Source organism: Oncorhynchus keta, chromosome 30 (genome assembly GCF_023373465.1).
Source record: "Oncorhynchus keta strain PuntledgeMale-10-30-2019 chromosome 30, Oket_V2, whole genome shotgun sequence".
Lineage (NCBI taxonomy): Eukaryota > Metazoa > Chordata > Actinopteri > Salmoniformes > Salmonidae > Oncorhynchus > Oncorhynchus keta.
In genome coordinates, this window is record NC_068450.1 from 34,399,255 (window position 1) to 34,420,550 (window position 21,296).

A 21,296-nucleotide genomic window follows, 5' to 3' on the forward strand; every position below is an offset into this window, starting at 1 on the left:
TGCCATGGTAGATAGTAATACTAATTCCTTAAGCAGAGGTGGTCTTGATGAAACCTGCACCCATTTGACTGACAAACAGCCAGCCCCCTGACTCAATACAGCAGGCCAAGGGCCACGGGAAGTCAAGGATTACACATCTTCAGCGGGTTCGGAGAAAACGGAAGCATCTGGAAGAATCCGTTTTTTTCAAGGGGGAAAAGCAGAGAAGAGGCGAAGCCTGAAAATGCTTCCGGTTTCTTCCGACCCCGCTCAGCCATTTCTTTTACACCTGCTACATTAGGTTAATGATTGCACAGAAATAAGCAGCACATTAAAGTTCAATTTATATGATTTTCCTGGATATGAAATGTTACTGATACGCTCAAGCAAATTAAGTGGCTGAAAGGAGGTCCACAAGCAGTTTGCTATTTAAGGTTTGCTACGGCTTTGAGTGGGGGCATCTTCAAAACCAATTACCAGACAAGAAATAGATCAGATTTTTTTCTCCAGGTTGGGGGGTGGGGGGGGCTACAATAAAGACATAATCATCTCCCCTCAACTTTTCCTTTCCAACTTTCAGATTTTAATTTGCCGACTCTGAAGTGGTACCTAATTTACTTTTGCCTCTTCCCTTCAATGCGCCATTGTTGCTGCCGCTGAGACTCGGAGCTTCCTCTCTTAGCTCACCTCGGCGTGAAATTGGTTTAATGAAGCTGAAAGGTATGGGCTCTCACAACACTGTGGATTCCAGCCATACTGCTTCATCCATCCCTCCCTCCCCTCTCTCTCTCTCTCCACTCACTCACATTACAGTGACAATTTATAACGCCGTGCACAAAAGATTCCTATCTCACACATTACATCAGTGGATATTACTGTCCCCTTTGAGAGGAGCCAACTCTTAGGCAAACACTAGGGGTGACCACTACAGAGTGGCCAATGGGCTTTGGGCATGCATGAGATGCTTCAAATTAGCAGCAGATACAAATATTAAAATGGGTCAGATGTGTTGCAGCAGCCCTAAGGTGAGAGATAGAGAGAGAGACAGAGACAGAGAGCGAGAGAGGATAGCAGGTATGGAGAGGTGAAACTATTCTTTGAGCATCTCACTGCTTTCCCACCTCTTCCAATCTGACTCTGTGAAAGGTGTTCTCCTGTTACTTCTCCCCCTGGGTGTGGCTTCTAATGGGAATGGGAAGGAAGTCTTGTGGGATTATTGTGTTTGTGCGTTACATTAATATGATCCCCGTAGTCATATCGCTTACTTCTTCTTGGCCCCTTTAAGTACAATCGAATGGAAATACATCCGTAACCAAATATTCTGGCTGCCACTGCTCGTTTCTGGTTGGAGGCCCAGTTTGAAGTTTGGTATTTGGTAAAGAGGAAGAGAAAGTAGGCTGGTTGAGTGCAGTGAAGCTGCAACATAAGGTGTGAGAGAGACTGATGGACATCTGTTTGGTAAAGGGGGGGTGGTGTGTGTTAGACCTTTGACTGAGAGCCTAAGGAAAGCAAGTGGGGGAATAGGGTGACTTCTTCTCTTACACTCTCATGATACATTATGTGGAACTACTTTCACAACCTCAATGGCCGCTATAACTCAAACAGAAAGACCACTTTTTGTGTGTGTGTGTGTGTGTGTGTGTGTGTGTGTGTGTGTGTGTGTGTGTGTGTGTGTGTGTGTGGCCAAGAGCACACATTGCTGTTTGTCTTTCCAACGTGGCTGAGGCTGCTAGCAGTGCGAATGTGAAACCCCCAAAGGACTGTCAAATTGTCATCTTCCTTTTTGGTGCAATTGTGAAGCTGACGATCAGCTCTTCTCAGGGTAAAATTAGTTCTAAACCTTTTCTTGTTGATTGCCAGTTTAGGCCAGTTTAGCACATAGGATAGTTAAGCATTTTTAAAGCTGCTAACACACACACACACACACACACACACACACACACACACACACACACACACACACACTTGAGAAAGCTAGTGGTGCTGCTGCTAAACTGTAGTGTTTAGCCCCTGCTGTGATAAAACCTGATCTGCAGTGGAACCGGGCAGGTAAGATTAGCTGTGCTGAACCATGGGAGTGCTATATTTTACACCTAATTACTCAATTATCATTAAACACTGTCGTAGCAGACACAATGCCAGAGGAGAAATCACACATATCACAAACGGCTTCAATTCAACAGTGCTAGTTCATTCCTGGTTGCCTGCACAGCGTGGTTGGCTCTGTCAGACTACAGGAAAATCATTGAAAAGACTTTACAGAGCAGACTTTTCAGAAGAGAACGGGAACCATCTTTTTGATAGTACTGGCTGTTCGACTACATTTTGAAATATAAGACTCAGAATGTATTTCAGCACCTTCAAATGGGGAAATGCTTGAATATGTAGTCACAAATAATGTTTAATCATAAAAAGATCAAAGATTTCAAAAATTATAAACACTTTAAGGTATTATATATCCATTAAAATATCAAAACATCCAGCTTGCAGTACTTCTACCTTCCACTGGTGGGGGCTAGTAAACAGGTGAGAGGCTACCAGATTCTTCTGTCGTCCCCACTGACTTTTCCTAGCCTTGTTTGAACAGTGTTGGGAACCAATAGTGATTTTATGGGTTTGTTCAAAGACAAAAGGTTGACAAAGGTTAAGACACAGACAGTCAGGTAGACAAGTAGAGAGGGTAGATTGACGAGGCTGGGTGTTCAGTTACACTGATAAAAGCTGAAAGGACGAGCAAACCCACGAGTCCCCAGACAAATGCACCAATATCAAATCAACAATCAACAGAGCATACAAGTGTCTCTCCGCTCGCACCTCTATTGTTCCTCTCTAAACATTTAACAAAGATTATCAGTGTGGATAAGACCTAAGACTAACATATCTGCATCTGACCTTATCATAGGGCTTGATTGGTGAGCGTGCTAAAATCTGGCTGAGGTTCTTCAGAGAGTCTCTTTCTATATAGAGTAGTCAGGACAGAGACACACACACATTCAGAAGAACCCAGAGTGTGGGTCACCTGCATGACCCATGTGGTCAATGGTCATACACCTGGCTGCTGGCTAACTCCCTCCCGCAGTGAGCCCCTGTGGTCCAACACGCTCACCGCATGGCTTAATACACACTTAAAACAACACAGTCGCCCGCACACACAAAGAGGGAGCCCCGGAGGCGTTCTAAACCTCCGCTGTGACACAGCCTACTGTGAGGTAATGAGGAATTAAGAGACGAGGAAGGAGGACGAGGAGAGATTTACTGGGGTTTACCTCACGTTACTGTCACACAGGAAGACCCAGAGGCCGTGGAAACACAACCACCACCTCACAGCCACTTTATTGCCATCTCATAACCACTACACAACCGCGGCTGATACCGTTACCTCCGGTCCTGCACCCATAACCACACTCAGAGAGACCCATTCATTCAACTACTATCCTCAACACGCTTGAGTACTGTCAAAACAAGCGGCATCACTACACCAAGTCTGCTATACCAACACAAACAGACGCACTAGGCATGCTTCAGAGGGCTTGACGCTTTACGTCTCACAGCAACATGCCACTCTAATCATTTCACTTACATTCATTAGACAGGATCCATTACTTATCTTAACAGCCTATCAGTAAGATCCCTATGGGCATGTGTATGACATGACCATTCTCTATAGAGGACCTAGCTATCTGTAGGGCCATGGGGGAGGTATACGTTGAGAGGAACATTGATATACAATGATAATGACGGGCAGATTAGGGGTCACCCTCTCCTCCAGTAACGACACTCAGCTGTACCCGAATTGAACAGGTGTAGACTTGCTTACTTGCGAGCCCATTCCCAACAGTGCAGAGTTAAAAAAAAGTACAAGAAATATGAGGTAAATAAGAAAAAGTAAATAGTAACATACAAAAAAACAAGAACAAGGCTATTTACAAGGAGTAACGGTAACGAGTTAATGTGCAGGGGTACGTGGTAGTTGAGGTAACACAGTGGGTAGGGGTAGAAGTGTACATGAATATACACTGATAATGAGGATCTCTTCCAGCTAGGTTATTTTATGCTCTGTGGATGGGCTTACACCCAGTACAGGTATGTACCATGTAAGTACTTGTACCACACTAGCTCGGAGCATGTACTAATGATGGCGTTGTCTGCTATTTAACTGTGGGGGTGGCAGCACCAACCGCTTTAAAGAGAGACCACTAGCATCAGCTGACTCATTCTGAGTTGGGTGTTTCTCTAGGTGTGAGAGAACGCATGGTGAGAGTAGGCTAGGAGAGACTAGGACTAAGAAACGGGCTGCTGCGCAAGGTTATTAAACCTATGTGATTTCCGATTTGTTTTTATTTCTACTCATTTTTAGAGCTTTATCTCTTTATTTGTTTCAGTTAGTTTTCCGATTTGATTTACTAGTTTTTATTTAGTTACAATTTGGTAAAAAAATATATGTTATATTTGGTTTTTATATTATTTAGTTAGAGTATTAGTTTTAGCGTTAGGGACAGAAAGTAGCCTACACTCTTAGAAAAAGAGATAGGTTATCTAGAACCTAAACATTTCTTTATGCTGTCCCCATAGGAGAACCCTTTGAATAACCATTTTTATTTCCAGGTAGAACCCTTTTGGGTTCCATGTAGGACCCTTTCCAAAAGAGTTCTACCTGGAACCAAAAAGGGTTCTACCTGAAACCAAAAAGAGGGGCCAATCAGGTCTGCTTATTGCCCCCTCCCCAATCAGAAAATAATTGCTAGTGCGATGTTTCGCTTTGGGGCACCCCCTCCACAGGGTGTGAACAAAAAGCAGACCAGAGTGGGCCTGCCCCGATCTGAAAAAAATGATGGGGTGTCTCGCTTTCTCTACTGTCTCTGCCCTGGATTTGTTCCCTTTTGTTAGCTAGTGATAGCAAAGATGATCAGGATGTTCAAGTAACCGCTCTAACAATGAAAACACATGTCCTCAAAAGATGGAAGGCAGGCGGGATGAGACGAGATCAGGTGGGACCATTGTAGCCAATGAGGAGGCAGATAGATACACGTGTGAAGTAAGTTGTTTTTCAAGTTGCCGAATGCCAGACTTATATCAGTACTTTTGTAACAATCTAAAACACAACTCTATTAAAAAAAGTTTTAAGTGAGAAGTAGGCATTGGTCTGAAGCCAAAAAGGAAAGGAAATTCACATGCCTATTCCACCCATACTCTACCAAGGTTTTCCAGGACACAGCTTTGACCTACTACAGTAGCTACAGTATGGTGGTCTATTGTACTTCAAACAATGTGTAGGCAAGTTGCTAAGTATTCAAACCTTCTCAAACAGCCTAATTCATACTTTTCGGGAAGGTGCCACATACAAGGTAAAGTATTGGATTCTTCACTCACCACACTAAGACATTATCCCATTCCACTACCTTTTCACGTTTTGAAACCAAGCTCTGCTTTCATATTTACGAGACCATCAGGCCTGATGGAGTGAGTTGTTATGTCTTGTAGTAATGTGGTACCTACCTGTGTTTCCTTCACCTTCATCATGGCAATACATATCATTGAGAAAAAACACATCATTTTTGGGGTCAATAGGTGCCCAACATAACAACAGGTGGTATGCTGGACACAGTCAAGCATACCTGTATAATGAGAAAGTCTGTATTCCTGATTTCTGTAACTGTTAGCTTACCTGTGCAATATTGAATTAAACTCAGATCTACTTGTTTGGCAAACATGGTCCTGTTTCCATTTCTGTGCTGATCAAAGGGTAGTTCATTACCTCTGTCAAATGGATATGTTTCTTTGAGTTGTGTGTTTTTGTATTTATTTTTGTAATAAACATGGTGTCACAAGATGGCGCCGACAGAGATGGTCGACTCGCTTCGAGTTCTTAGGAAACGATGCAGTATTTTGTTTTTAAAAATATTATTTCTTACAATGTTACCTAGGAAATCTTAAGTCTTATTACATACAGCCGGGAAGAACTATTGAATATAAACTCAGCAAAAAAAGAAAACATCCTCTCACTGTCAACTGCGTTTATTTTCAGCAAACTTAACATGTGTAAATATTTGTATGAACATAACAAGATTCAACAACTGAGACATAAACTGAACAAGTTCCACAGACATGTGACTAACAGAAATTGAATAATGTGTCCCTGAACAAAGGTGGGGTCAAAAGTAACAGTCAGTATCTGGTGTGGCCACCAGCTGCATTAAGTACTGCAGTGCATCTCCTCCTCATGGACCGCACCAGATTTGCCAGTTCTTGCTGTGAGATGTTACCCCACTCTTCCACCAAGGCATCTGTAAGTTCCTGGACATTTCTGGGGGGAATGGCCCCAGCCTTCACCCTCCGATCCTTCAGGTCCCAGACGTGCTCAATGGTATTGAGATCCGGGATCTTCGCTGGCCATGGAAGAACACTGACATTCCTGTTTTGCAGGAAATCACTCACAGAACGAGCAGTATGGCAGGTGGCATTGTCATGCTGGAGGGTCATGTCAGTATGAGCCTGCAGGAAGAGTACCACATGAGGGAGGAGGATGTCTTCCCTGTAACGCACAGCGTTGAGATTGCCTGTAATGACAACAAGCTCAGTCCGATGATGCTGTGAGACACCGCCCCAGACCAAGACGGACCCTCCACCTCCAAATCATCCTGCTCCAGAGTACAGGCCTCCGTGTAACGCTCATTCCTTCGACGATAAACGCGAATCCAACCATCACCCCGGTTGAGACAAAACCGCGACTAGTCAGTGAAGAGCACTTTTTGCCAGTTCTGTCTGGTTCAGCGTCGGTGGGTCTGTGCCCATAGTCAACATTGTTGCCAGCGATGTCTGGTGAGGACCTGCCTTACAACAGGCCTACAAGCCCTCAGTCCAGCCTCTCTCAGCCTATTGCGGACAGTCTGAGCACTGATGGAGGGATTGTACATTCCTGGTGTAACTCGGACAGTTGTTGTTGCCATCCTGTACCTATCCCACACATGTGATGTTCGGATGTACCAATCCTGTGCAGGTGTTGTTACACTTGGTCTGCCACTGCGAGGACGATCAGCTGTCCGTCCTGTCTCCCTGTAGCACTGTCTTAGGTGTCTCACAGTACGGACATTGCAATTTATTTCCCTGGTCACATCTGCAGTCCTCATGCCTCCTTTCAGCATTCCTAAGGCACGTTCACGCAGATAAGCAGGGACCCTGGGCATCTTTCCTTTGGTGTTTTCCAGAGTCAGTAGAAAGGCCTCTTTAGTGTCCTAAGTTTTCATAACTGTGACCTTAATTGCCTACCATCTGTAAGCTGTGAATGTTCATTAATTGTTCATGGTTCATTGAATAGGCATGGGAAACAGTGTTTAAACCCTTTACAATGAATCTGTGAAGTTATTTGGATTTTTACTAAATATCTTTGAAAGACAGGGTCCTGAAAAAGGGATGTTTATTTTTTTGCTGAGTTTAAGAGCAATGTCAACTTACCAACATTACGACCAGGAATACGACTTTCCCGAAGCGGATCCTCTGTTCGGACCACCACCCTGGACAATGGATCTAATCCCGGTAGCTGAGCCAAAACAACTGCGCTGAAGAACGGGCAGATGGAGCGGCCTCCTGGTCAGGCTCCATAGACGTGCACTTCGCCCACCGCTCCCGAGTATACTACTCGCCAATGTCCAGTCTCTTGACAACAAGGTAGACAAAATTCGAGCAAGCGTTGCCTTCCAGAGAGACATCAGAGATTGTAACATTCTGTTTCACGGAAACATGGCTCTCTCAGGATATGTTGTCGGAATCATTCCAGCCACCAGGCTTCTCAATGCATCGCGCCGACAGAGATAAACACCTCTCTGAGAAGAGGAAGGGATGGGGTGGATGCTTCGTAATTAACGACTCATGGTGTAATCAAAACAACATTCAGGAACTCAAGTCCTTTTGCTCACCGACCTAGAATTTACCTACCAAGAGAATTCTCATCATTTATAGTTACAGCTGTGTACATTTCCCCTCAAGCAGACACCAAGACGGCCCTCAAGGAACTTCACTGGACTCTATGTAAACTGGAAACCACATAACCTGAGGCTGCATTTATTGTAGCTGGGGATTTTAACAAGGCTACCTAAATTCTATCAGCATATTGATTGCACTATGTGCAGGGGTAATACACTCGATCACAGCTACTCTAACTTCTGCAATGCATACAAAGCCCTCCCCCGCCCTCCCTTCGGCAGATCCGACCACGACGCCATCTTGCTCCTACCATCTTATAGGCAGAAACTCAAACAGGATGTACAAGTGACGAGAACCATTCAACGCTGGTCTGAACAATCGCAAGCCACGCATCAAGATTGTTTTGATCCCGTGGACTGGAATATGTTCCTGTCAGCCTCAGAGAACAACATCGACCTATACGCTGACTCGGTGAGTGAGTTTAAAAAGAAGTGGATTGGAGATGTTGTATCCACTGCGACTATTAAAACCTACCCTAGTCAGAAACCGTTGATGGATGGCGGCATTCGCACAAAACTGAAAGTGTGAACCACCACATTTAACCATGGAAAGAGGTCTGGGTATATGACTGAATATAAACAGTGTAGTTATTCCCTCCGCAAGGCAATCAAACAAGTGAAGTGCCGGTACAAGGACAAGGTGGAGTCGCAATTCAACGGCTCAGACACGAGACGTACAGTGCCTTGCAAAAGTATTCACCCCCCTAGGCGTTTTTCCTATTTTGTTTCATTACAACCTGTAATTTAAATTGATTTTTATTTGGATTTCATGTAATGGACCTACATAAAATAGTCCAAATTGGTGAAGTCAAGTGAAAAAATGTATGAATATGTATTCACCCCCTTTGCTATGAAGCCCCTAAATAAGATCTGGTGCAACCAATTACCTTCAGAAGTCACATAATTAGTTAAATAAAGTCCACCTGTGTGCAATCTATCAAACTACATGATCTCAATATATACCTGTCAATAGCTGTTCTGAAAGGCCCCAGAGTCTGCAACCCCACTAAGAATGTGGCACCACCAAGCAAGCAGCACCATGAAGACCAAGGAGCTCTCCAAACAGGTCAGGGACAAAGTTGTGGAGAAGTACAGATCAGGGTAGGGTAAAAAAAATTAAAAATATCTGAAACTTTGAACATCCCACCATTAAATCCATTATTAAAAATGAAAAGAACATGGCACCACAACAAACGTGCCAAGAGAGGGCCGCCCACCAAAACTTACAGACCAGGCAAGGAGGGCATTAGTCAAAAGAAACAAAGAGACCAAAGATAACCCTGAAGGAGCTGCAAAGCTCCACAGCGGAGATTGGAGTATCTGTCCATAGGACCACTTTAAGCCGTACACTCCACAGAGCTCAGCTTTACTGAAGAGTGGCAAGAAAAAAAAACATTGTTTCAAGAAGAAAATAAGCAAACACATTTGGTGTTCGCCAAAAAGCATGTGGGAGAATCCCCAAACATATGGAATAAAGTACTCTTGTCAGATGAGACTAAAATTGAGCTATAAGGCCATCAAGAAAATGCTATGTTTGGCGCAAACACAACACCTCTCATCACCCAAAGAATTTTGTCCCATGAAGCATGGTGGTGGTAGCAACATGCTGTGGGGATTTTTGTCATCGGCAGGGACTGGGTAACTGGTCAGAATTGAAGTAATGATGGATGGCGCTAAATACAGGGAAATTCTTGAGGGAAACCTGTTTCAGTCTTCCAGAGATTTGAGATTGGGATGGAGGTTCACCTTCCAGCAGGACAATGACCCTAAGCATACTGCTAAAGCAACACTAGAGTGGTTTAAGGGGAACATTTAAATGTCTTGGAATGGCCTAGTCAAAGCCCAGTCCTCAATCCAATTGAGAATATGTAGTATGACTTGAAGATTCCTGCTGCAAAACGTGGCTCTACAAAGTATTGAATTTGGGGGTTTTCTGTTTTTTTGTCGTATTTCTTGTCTGTTTCACAATAAAATATATTTTGCATCTTCGAAGTGTTGTGTAAATCAAAAGACCAACCCGCCCGCAAAATCGATTTTAATTTCAGGTTGTAAGGCAACGAAATAGGAAAAATGCTAAGTGGTTGAATACTTTCTTAAGCCACTGTATGTGGCATGGTCTACAGGAAATCATGGACTACAAAAAGAAAACCAGCCACGTCACGCACACTGACGTCACGCTTCCAGACAAATTAAAACACATTCTTTGCCCGCTTTGAGGATAATACAGTGCCACCATCGCGGCCCACTAACAAGAACCCCGCCCCCCCCACTCTCCTTCTCTGTGGCCAATGTCGGTAAAACATTTAAACGTGTTAATCCTCGCAAAGCAGCTGGCCCAAACGGCATCACCTAGCCTTGTCCTCAGAGCATGCGTAAACCAGCTGGCTGTTAACAGACATATTCAATGGCTCCCTATCCCAGTCTGTTGTCCCCACATGCTTCAAGATGGCTATCATTGTTCCTGTACCCAAGAAGGCAAAGATAACTGAACTAAACGACTACTGCCCCGTAGCACTCACTTCGGTCATCATGAAGTGCTTTGAGAGACCAGTCAAGACTCATATCACCTCCACCCTACCTCACACCCTAGACCCACTTCAGTTTGCTTACCACCCCAATAGGTCCATAGATGCCACAATTGCCATCACATTGCACACTGCTCTATCCCATCGGGACAAGAGGAAAACCTATTTAAGAACCTATGACTACAGCTCAGCATTCAACACCCCAGTACCCTCCAAGCTCATCATCAAGCTGGAGGCCCTGGGTCTCAACCCTGCCCTGTGAAATTGGGTCCTGGACTTTCTGACGGGCCGCCCCCAGGTAGAAAACAACATGAAGGTAGGAAAGAACATCTCCACTTCGCTGATTCTCAACACTGGGGCCCCACAAGAGTGCGTGCACAGCCCCCTCCTGTACTCCCTGTTCACCCATGATTGCATTGCCATGCACGCCTCCAACTCAATCATCAAGTTTGCAGACGACACAACAGTAGAGGGCTTGATTACCAACAACAACGAGACAGCCTACAGGGAGGAGATGAGGGCACTCGGTGTGTGGTGTCAGGAAGTCAACCTCTCACTCAACTTCAATAAAACAAAGGAGATGATCGTGGACTTCAGGAAACAGCAGAGGGAGCAGCCCCCTATCCACAAAGGGACAGCAGTGGAGAAGGTGGAAAGTGGTAAGTTCCTCAGCGTGCACATCACAGACAAACTGAAATGGTCCACCCACACAGATACTGTGGTGAAGAAGCGCAACAGCGCCTCTTCAACCTCAGGAGGCTGAAGAAATTTGGCTTGTCACCCAAAACCCTGATAAACTTTTATAGATGCACAATCGAGAGCAACCTGTGGGGCTGTATCACATCCTGGTACGACAACTGCTCCACCCTCAACCGTAAGGCTCTCCAGAGGGTGGTGTGGTCTGCACAACGCATCACCGGGGGCAAACTTCTTGCCATCCATGACACCTACAGCACCTGATGTCACAGGAAGGCCAAAAATATAATCAAGGAAAACAACCACTCAAGCCACTGCCTGTCCAGACCGTTACCATCCAGAAGGTGAGGTCAGTACAGGTGCATCAAAGCTGGGACCGAGAGACTGAAAAACAGCTTCTTTCTCAAGGCCACCAGACTGCTAAACAGCAATCACTAACTGCTGCCTACATTGAGACCCAATCACTGGCAACTTTAATACATTGATCACTATTTTTTTTTTACTAGTCACTTTAAAACACTGGCACTTTAAATAATGGCACTTTAATTAAACTTACATTACTCATATCACATAATATAATATACACTGTAATTTATACCATCCACTGCACCATCTATCTTGCCTATGCCGCTCGGCCGTCATTCATCCATACACGTGTATGTACATATTCTCATTCACCCCTTTAGGTTTGTGTGTATTCGGTAGTTGTTGGGGAATTGTTTGATTACTTGTTAGATATTACTGCACTGTCGGAACTAGAAGAACAAGCATTTTGCTACACTCTCATTAACATCTTCTAACCATGTGTATGTGATCAACAATATTTGATTTGATTACAATAAAATACCATTACAATTGTCCAATTTCTAAAAATACATACAGCCTAATGATTTTTATACACACTACATGACCAAAGATATGCTGACACCTGCTTGTCGAACATCTCATTCTAAAATCATGGCATTAATATGGAGTTGGTCCCTACTTTTCTGCTATAACAGCCTCCACTCTTCTGGGAAGGCTTTCCACTAGACATTGGAACATTGCTGCGGGGACTTGCTTCCATTCAGCTACAAGAGCATTAGTGAGGTAGGGCACTGATTTTGGGCAATTAGGCCTTGGGCAATTAGGCCTGGTCGGCATTCCAATTCATCCCAAAGGTGTTTGATAGGGTTGAGGTCAGGGCTCTGTGCCGGCCAGTCAAGTTCTTCCACACAGATCTCTACAAACCATTTCTCTATGGACCTCGCTTTGCTCACAGAGGCATTGTCATGCTGAAACAGGAAAGAGCCTTCCCAAACTGTTGCAACAAAGTTGGAAGCACAGAATAGTCTAGAATGTCATTGTATGCTGTAGTGTTAAGATTTCCCCTTACTGGAACTAAGGGGTCTATCCCAAACCATGAAAAACAGTTTGTTTGTGTGTGTGAGGGAGATTGACTGTGAAGGAGTGAAGATGTTTACATGGGTGTGGATTTGAATGAGGGAATGATATCGAAAGAGTGTGTGTATGTGTGTGTTTGCATGCATGCATAGATGGGTGTAATTGTGAAACTATACGTGTTTATGAGTAAGTTTAGTATGTTTCATGTGCGTGTGTGTGTTTTGCGTATGTGTATACCAATGTCTGCAGGGCGAGGTGGAGGACGACGTTTGGCAGAGGGTCTGGCACGTCTTTCAGGTCTCAACCTGCAGACAGAGAGAGAGAGAGAGAGAGAGAGAGAGAGAGAGAGAGAGAGAGACAGAGAGAGAGAGAGAGAGACAGACACAGAGAGAGAGAGAGACAGACACAGACAGAGAGACAGACAGACAGACAGACAGACAGACAGACAGACAGACAGACAGACAGACAGACAGACAGACAGACAGACAGACAGACAGACAGACAGACAGACAGACAGACAGACAGACAGACAGACAGGCAGACAGACAGACAGACAGACAGACAGACAGACAGACAGACAGACAGACAGACAGACAGACAGACAGACAGACAGACAGCAGACAGACACAGACAGACAGACAGACAGACAGACAGACAGACAGACAGACAGACAGACAGACAGACAGACAGACAGACAGACAGACAGAGGCAGGAGGCAGGCAGGCAGGCAGGCAGGCAGGCAGGCAGGCAGGCAGGCAGGCAGACAGACAGACAGACAGACAGACAGACAGACAGACAGACAGACAGACAGACAGACAGACAGACAGACAGACAGACAGACAGACAGACAGACAGACAGACAGACAGACAGACAGACAGACACATGAGAGCGAGAGCACGAGAGAGAGAGCGAGAGCACGAGAGAGAGAGCGAGAGCACGAGAGAGAGAGAGAGAGCGAGCACTGGAGAGAGAGCGAGAGCAAGAGAGAGAGGGTGAGAGCATGAGCAAGAGAGCGAGAGAGCATGAGCGAGAGAGCGAGAGAGCGAGAGAGCATGAGCGAGAGAGCGAGAGAGCATGAGCGAGAGAGCGAGAGAGCATGAGCGAGAGAGCGAGAGAGCATGAGCGAGAGAGCGAGAGAGCATGAGCGAGAGAGTGAGAGAGCATGAGCGAGAGAGCGAGAGAGCATGAGCGAGAGAGCGAGAGAGCATGAGCGAGAGAGTGAGAGAGCATGAGCGAGAGAGCGAGAGAGCATGAGCGAGAGAGCGAGAGAGCGAGAGAGCGAGAGAGCGAGAGAGCATGAGCGAGAGAGCGAGAGAGCATGAGCGAGAGAGCGAGAGAGCGAGAGAGCGAGAGAGCGAGAGAGCGAGAGAGCGAGAGAGCATGAGCGAGAGAGCGAGAGAGCATGAGCGAGAGAGCGAGAGAGCGAGAGAGCGAGAGAGCGAGAGACAAAGACAGATGTGACGTTTTCACTATTTCTGCCTTCCTTTTGTCCTTTTCTATTTGATATTCTTCATTTCAACTGTGGAACCTATACCCCTATCGCTGCACGGCCAGCATTAGAAAGAGAGGGATAGTTGGTTAAGAGCGAAAACAAAGGAGTGAAAGGTGGAGGAGAACCCAGGTGAGGTGTTGTGGTGCTGAGTGTTTGCTCAGCTATGTGCTATTCTGAGTAACATGGCAGGTAGACTTCTTCATTTGACTATCTTTTTCTTTCCTTCTCTCTCTCTTTTCCCTCTCTCTGTCTGTCACCCACCTCTCTTTTTTTCTCACCTTCTCGCTCTCTCTTACCCTAGTCAATTCTATTTGCACAGGTAAGAGGAGCCCGGCCCAATACATATGTGTATGTTAGTATGGGAGACTTGAAAGTCTGGTTTACCCAGTATAAGAGAGCTCACCTGTGGATGGATGGTAGAGGACACCCTTTGTCTGGAGCATCAGTCAGCCTGAGGAGCAGGATTGAGAGAGACAGAGAGAGACAGAGAGCAAGAGAGGGGAGGACAGAGAGAAAAACAGAGAGAGAGACAGACAGAGAGATGGGCTGGTGTAAGAGAGTGGAAGATGGAAAACAAGTGAGAGAATTAGAGGAAACAAGATGGGCAGATATATAAAAAAAAGGGAGATGACAGGGTAGAGGAAGAGTTGAGGAGATAATAGAGGGATGTAATGAAGGAAAGTATGAAAATAGAGGGAGTAAATGAGAGAGGGAGAGAAGGAAAGAGGGAGGGAGATAACAGGGAGGAGGGCAACTATGCTCCGAGGGCCAACAGTTCAGTTAGCGAGGAGGGCAGGCAGGCAGAGTGGGGCCCAGTGAGGCAGGACAGGTAGGTAATCCAAGCCACCATGTGCCAGAACCTCACGTGTTTCTCTCATTGTCTCAGGAGTTGCTGGCTCAGGTTTCTATAGCCCTGAGCTTCCTGGGAGCTGGCATCCCACCACCACCGCCCCCTGGCCCACAATACACACACACAATCTGACGCACACAGCAAAACACATACACACAGAAAAATAAACACACATACAGCAAAAAGCATACACACACATTGAAATAAACACACGCACACACACACACACACACACACACACACACACACACACACACACACACACACACACACACACACACACACACACACACACACACACACACACCGCTCACTCGCACATGCAAATATAGCAGCTGCCACATAACCACAAAATGATTAACATGTTCCACTCTTTTGCTGAACATTCTGACCCTCTCTACAACTCTGTGACACGTAGAGGCAGACAGTAAACTTGATCATGATTACTAACAGAGACAGCAGTCCTTAGAAGCGGAAAGAAAGACCAGCTCAGACACATAGCGCAAGATTACACCGGAGGCCCATTTCTGCTCTCTCTCGCTCCATCTCTTTCTGTCTCTCTCTGTCTCTGTCTCTCGTTCTCTCATTCTCACTCCACCTCTCTCTCCATCTCTCTCTCTCTCTCTCTCTCTCTCTCTCTCTCTCTCTCTCTCACACACACACACACAGTAATTCCTAGAGAGGACCTGTGTCTGATTCCTATATCTGACAGTAAATTATATTCATTGAGTATCTCCTCTGTTTCTAGGGTCAGGTTGCCAATGCGACCAGCTTCCTTTCTGGTTTCCCATCACTGATGAACCAGATATGTCTTATAGCATTAGATATTTCTACATAATATAAAATGTGGTTTATTCAATTATTCAAGTGCAATTTAATGCAGCCTTTACAGCATTCACAGTAAAGGCTGCATATGTCAGCTCAATCGGAAACAACCTATGCATTTATAATGGGGTATAGGGCAGATCTTCAGCGCTACAGATTGAATCTACCCCCTAGTCTGAATGAGATAATGTTCTTCTAAATATAGGAAGTTTGGCACTTTTTTCGTTCTGCCATATGTACAGCTTTTGGTGTTTCCCAAGTGGGAGACAGGTCTGCTGGATGTTTGTACATTGTGGGTTGATTTGGCTAACTAGAAGAACCCAAAACACTCCACATGACCCCCCTCCCCCTGACTCTCCCCTCTCTCCCCCCAATACCCCAAATCTCTCCCTATCCCTCTCTCTCTCCCCCCTCCCCAACAGCTCTCACTCAACCCCCTCTCTGTCCTCCCTCTCATACCCCCTCTCTCTCCACTGACCCAACTCTTTCATCTCTCTCTCTCTCTCTCTCTCTCTCTCTCTCTCTCTCTCTGTGTGGAGCCAGACATGAGGCCTGTCCAGAGCTGAGTGGTCACTAAGCACACTAGAGCCTGGGCAACTGTGATGTCACCAGGATTCCACAAGGCTCTAGACAATGGCTGTCTCCGGGCATAACTCAGCCAGAGAGAGAGAGGTTGAGATGTGTGTGTATGGTTGTGTGTGTATGTGCGAGCGTTTGGGTGTGTATGTAGGGGGGGGGGGCTGCTAATCACAAGCCAAACACACTCACTCAACCGCTCATTCTCTAATTCTTTCTCTGTCTCATTCACAGTCTCACAAACGGAAACCACCTAAATTCACTCACTCATATGAAAGCTTGATGATATCGCCACTCACAAACCCATTTTCTCATCCCTACCTATCTAAAACCACAGACACAGAGCACATCAGACCTTCTCCGTAGGCATCACGGTAAGACACCAGCCATGGGTCAGTCTCTGATTGCTGCAGAGTACCTATGGAGCCCTCATGGGTGAGACACAGAGTTGGGGAGTGAGCTTCATACTGTGTTCAGTCACAACCCACAAGACACAATTGTAAACAACAGAAATGTCTCTTATCTAAAGAAATCTAAACCCAGACGGACCAGTCTCCAGTAGACCAACCCGCTAGTCTGGAGACCGTTCGGTTCCAGTCGAACCACTTGTGAGGACTCCCCTCCTGAAGCCCAGGGTCTCAGCAGAGGTGAGGTGAGGTGTGAATGCTAATACAGCTCCATCAGTGTGCCATCCAGAAAACAATCCATGCTAATGCCTCCACAGACAGGAGTCCAGTTAGCCCAATCAGCCAGGGGAATCATCTGGAGTGGCGAGGTGAGGGCTCCAGGAGCCATGGGGCCCTGATTGCGGGCCGATTTACAGGCTGCATGGATAATGGCTGGCAGGGACATGGTTCTGATGGAGAGGGCTCTGACTGCACTACTGGAGGTGAGGTAGAGCCAGGACAACCTGTACTGTCCAGAGACACAAATGTACGAGCTCTGGGCAAAACACACCTTGTAGGAGTGATGGTAAAGAAAGTGTGATGTGGATTTCCTGGGTTGACCCTAACAGTTCACTACTGTTATATGACCTATGCGTGGCCCTGAGGGCTTTCGATGAGTTTGACCCTCTAGTTCAACATCACAAAAGATAACGTAAAACAACCCAGAAAGCTACTTCCTAACCCGGTTGCTAACAACCAGACAAAAGGGACACTGCCATTGGGCCCTACAGTGGGGTTTGTAAATAGATGTGAAAAGGGTGAGGTCCACAGGAATGAAGAGGGTTTTCAAATGGTAAGTGTGTATATGAGGGGAGGTGAGAGGGAGGAGGGGGAGGGGAGGGGGGGTCAGGATCGAGAGGGGAGTTTCTATATAGCATCCCTTTGATGTTTCTGAGTCCACCTTGCATTAGAGGGGGTGAGGAAGGGCCCAACGAGCAAGAGAGGCCTCTTCAAATTGGCCCTGTGGCCCTTTGTGGTTTTGGTGACCAGCCAAGGGGTGGGCCAGGGGACATCCATGACTGGAGGCCATCTGGAGGTTATCTCCATGGAAACACTGAGACATGTATCTAATGCAGACATCTCACTGGCTGGCTGTCCCCACAGTCAGTTTGGGACAGAAGGAGAGATCCAGTATCTAGTTGAACTCAAACAGGCAAAGTCCCATTGGCGTAGACAAGAGTGATACTACTACTAGAATTCTGTTTGGAGTGGATGTGCTCCACAAATCAAATGAAATTGTATTTGCCACATGCGCCGAATACAACAGGTGTAGATCTTACAGTGAAATGCTAACTTACGAGCCCTTAACCAACAATGCAGTTTCAAAGAATATGGATAAGAATAAGAGATTAAAAAGTAACAAGTAATTAAAGAGGAGCAGTAAAAAATACTGGGGGGTGCCGGTACAGAGTCAATGTTAGTTGAGGTAGTATGTACATGTAGGTAGAGTTAATTAAAGTGACTATGCATAGATAATAACAGAGTGGAAGTGGTGTGTTGGGGGGGTGCAACGTGAATAGTCTGGGTAGTCATTTGACTAGATGTTCAGGAGTCTTATGGCTTGGGGGTAGAAGCTGCTTAGAAGCTTCTTGGACCTAGACTTGGCGCTCCGGTACCACCTGCCGTGCGGTAGCAGAAAGAACAGTCTATGGCTAGGGTGGCAAGAGTCTTTGACAATTTTTAGGGCTTTTCTCTGACACGTATAGAGATCGTAGAGGGCCTTTCTCTGCCACCGCCTGGTATAGAGGTCCTGGATGGCAGGAAGATTGGCCCCAGTGATGTACTGGGCCGAGCAGTTGCTATTGGACAGAAAAGTGAACAATTGCCCAAAACACGCATCTGTCGATCTTGGAATGCGTTCTGTCAACTTACTTATTGTTTTTATACATTGAATCAACCATTTTTTAAATATATTTTTTATACTTTTTGTTTTTATACATTGAATCAACCATTTTTTAATATATATTTTTTTCATCGATGCTCTCGATGCCCTGCCAGCCATTTACATGTTTTATTATTATTTTATTACCCCTTTTTCTCCCCAATTTTGTGGAATCCAATTGTCTTCTCGCTACAACTACCATATGGGCTCGGGAGAGACGAAGGTTGAAAGTCATGCGTCCTCCCATACACAACCCAACCAAGCCGCAATGCTTCTTAACACAACACGCATCCAACCCGGAAGCCAGCCGCACCAATATGTCGGAGGAAACACCGTGCACCTGGCAACCTTGGTTAGCGCGCACTGCGCCCGGCCCGCCACAGGAGTCGCTGGTGTCGTGATGAGACAAGGATATCCCTACCGGCCAAACCCTCCCTAACCCGGAAGAAGCTAGGCCAATTGTGCGTCGCCCCACGGACCTCCCGGTCGCAGCCGGTTACGACAAAGCCTGGGCGCGAACCCAGAGTCTCTGATGGCACAGCTGGTGCTGCAGTACAGCGTACTTAACCACTGCGCCACCCGGGAGGCCGATGTTGAACCTTTTGATGATCTGAGGACCCATGTCAAATCTTTTCAGTCTCCTGAGGGGGAATAGGTTTTGTTGTGCCCTTTTCACGACTGTCATGGTGTGCTTGGACCATGTTAGTTTGTTGGTGTGTATACCAAGGAACTTGAAGCTCTCAACCTACTCCACTACAGGCCCGTCGATGAGACTGGGGGCGTGCTCGGTCCTCTTTTTCCTGTAGTCCACGATCATCTCCTTTGTCTTGATCACGTTGAGGGAGAGGTTGTTGTCCTGGCACCACACGGCCAGGTCTCTGACCTCCTCCCTATAGGCTGTCTTGTTGTTGTCAGTGATCAGGCCTACCAATGTTGTGTCATCGGCAAAATTAATGATGGTGTTGGAGTCGTGCCTGGCGTGCAGTCATGAGTGAACAGGGAGTTCCCGGAGGGGGACTGAGCACACACCCTGAGGGGCCACCGCGTTGAGGATCAGCGTAGCAGATGTGTTGTTACCTACCCTTACCACCTGGGGGCGGCACATCAGGAAGTCCAGGATCCAGTTGCAGAGGGAGGTGTTTAGTCCCAGGGTCCTTAGCTTATTGATGAGCTTTGAGGGCACTATGGTGCTGAGCTGTAGTCAATAAAAAGCATTCTCACATAGGTGTTCCTTTCAAAGCACTTCATGGCTACAGACGTGAGTGCTATGGGTCAGTAGTCACTTAGGCAGGTTACCTTAGTGTTCTTGGGCACCGGCACATGGTGGTCTGCTTGAAACATGTTGGTATTACAGACTCGGACAGGGAGAGGTTGAAAATGTCAGTGAAGACACTTGCCAGTTGGTCAGCGCATGCTCTCAATACACGTCCTGGTAATCCGTCTGGCCCTGCGGCATTGTGAATGTTGACCTGTCTAAAAGTCTTACTTACATTGGCTGCGGAAAGCGTGATCACACAGTCTCTGGTACAGCTGGTGCTCTCATGCATGTTTCAGTGTTATTTGCCTCAAAGCGAGCATAGAAGTAGTTTAGCTCATCTGGTAGGCTCATGTCACTGGGCAGCTCTCGGTTGTGCTTCCCTTTGTAGTCTGTAATGGTTTACTGACCCTGCCACATCCGACGAGCATCAGAGGCGGTGTAGTACGACTCAATCTTAGTCCTGTATTGATGCTTTGCCTGTTTGATGGTTCGTCGGAGAGCATAGCAGGATTTCTTATAAGTTTCCGGGTTAGTGTCCCGCTCCTTGAACGCGGTAGCTCTAGCATTTAGCTCAGTGCGGATGCTGCCTGTAATCCATGGTTTCTGGTTGGGGTGTGCACATACGGTCACTGTGGGGACGACGTCATCGATGCACTTATTGATGAAGCCAAAGACATGTGTTGTGTACTCCTCAATGCCATTGGAGGAATCCCGGAACATATTTAGTCTGTGCTGGCAAAACAGTCCTGCATCTGCTTCATCTGACCACTTTTTTATTGATCTAGTCACTGGTGCTTCCTGCTTTAATTTTTGCTTGTAAGCAGGAATCAGGAGGATAGAATTATGGTCAGATTTGCCAAATGGAGGATGAGCTTTGTATGCATCTCTGTGTGTGGAGTATAGGTGATCCAGAGTTCTTTTCCCTCTGGTTGCACATTTAACATGTTGATAGCCAATTCCTCCTTTGGTCGTCTTTCCTTCCAGTTTTCTGCTGCCCACGACTGGAACGAATTGCAAAAATCTCTGAACCTCACTAGCTTTAAGCACCAGCTGTCAGAGCAGCTTACAGATCACTGCACCTGTACATAGCCCCTCTGTAAACAGCCCATCTATCTACCTACCTCATCCCCATACTGGTATTTATTTATTTTGCTCCTTTGCACCCCAGTATCTCTACCTGCACATTCATCTTCTGCCAATCTACCATGCCAGTGTTTAATTGCTATATTGTAATTACTTCGCACACCATGGCCTATTTATTTCCTTAACTTACCTCATTTGCACTCACTGTATATAGACTTTTTGTTTTCTTTTGTTCTACTGTATTATTGACTGAATGTTTTGTTTATTCCATGTGTAACTCTGTGTTGTTGTATGTGTCGAATTGCTACGCTTTATCTTGGC

The 21,296-nt window shown here is 46.0% G+C and overlaps 1 long non-coding RNA gene across 2 annotated transcripts in view; it reads right to left on the bottom strand.

Annotated features, from left to right (window-relative positions):
• Window positions 1-21,296, bottom strand: part of LOC118363430 (uncharacterized) — a 106,970-nt gene that overhangs the window by 20,134 nt on the left and 65,540 nt on the right. The window contains exons 4-5 of one of the 2 annotated variants that reach the window (XR_004821402.2): window positions 14,459-14,506; window positions 12,800-12,867 (exon numbers count right to left, since the gene is read on the bottom strand). This is a non-coding gene — a long non-coding RNA (uncharacterized LOC118363430). Of the gene's footprint in view, window positions 1-12,799; window positions 12,868-13,447; window positions 13,525-14,458; window positions 14,507-21,296 lie in introns of those variants that run through there. The other variant, XR_008087560.1, reaches the window with a different exon arrangement.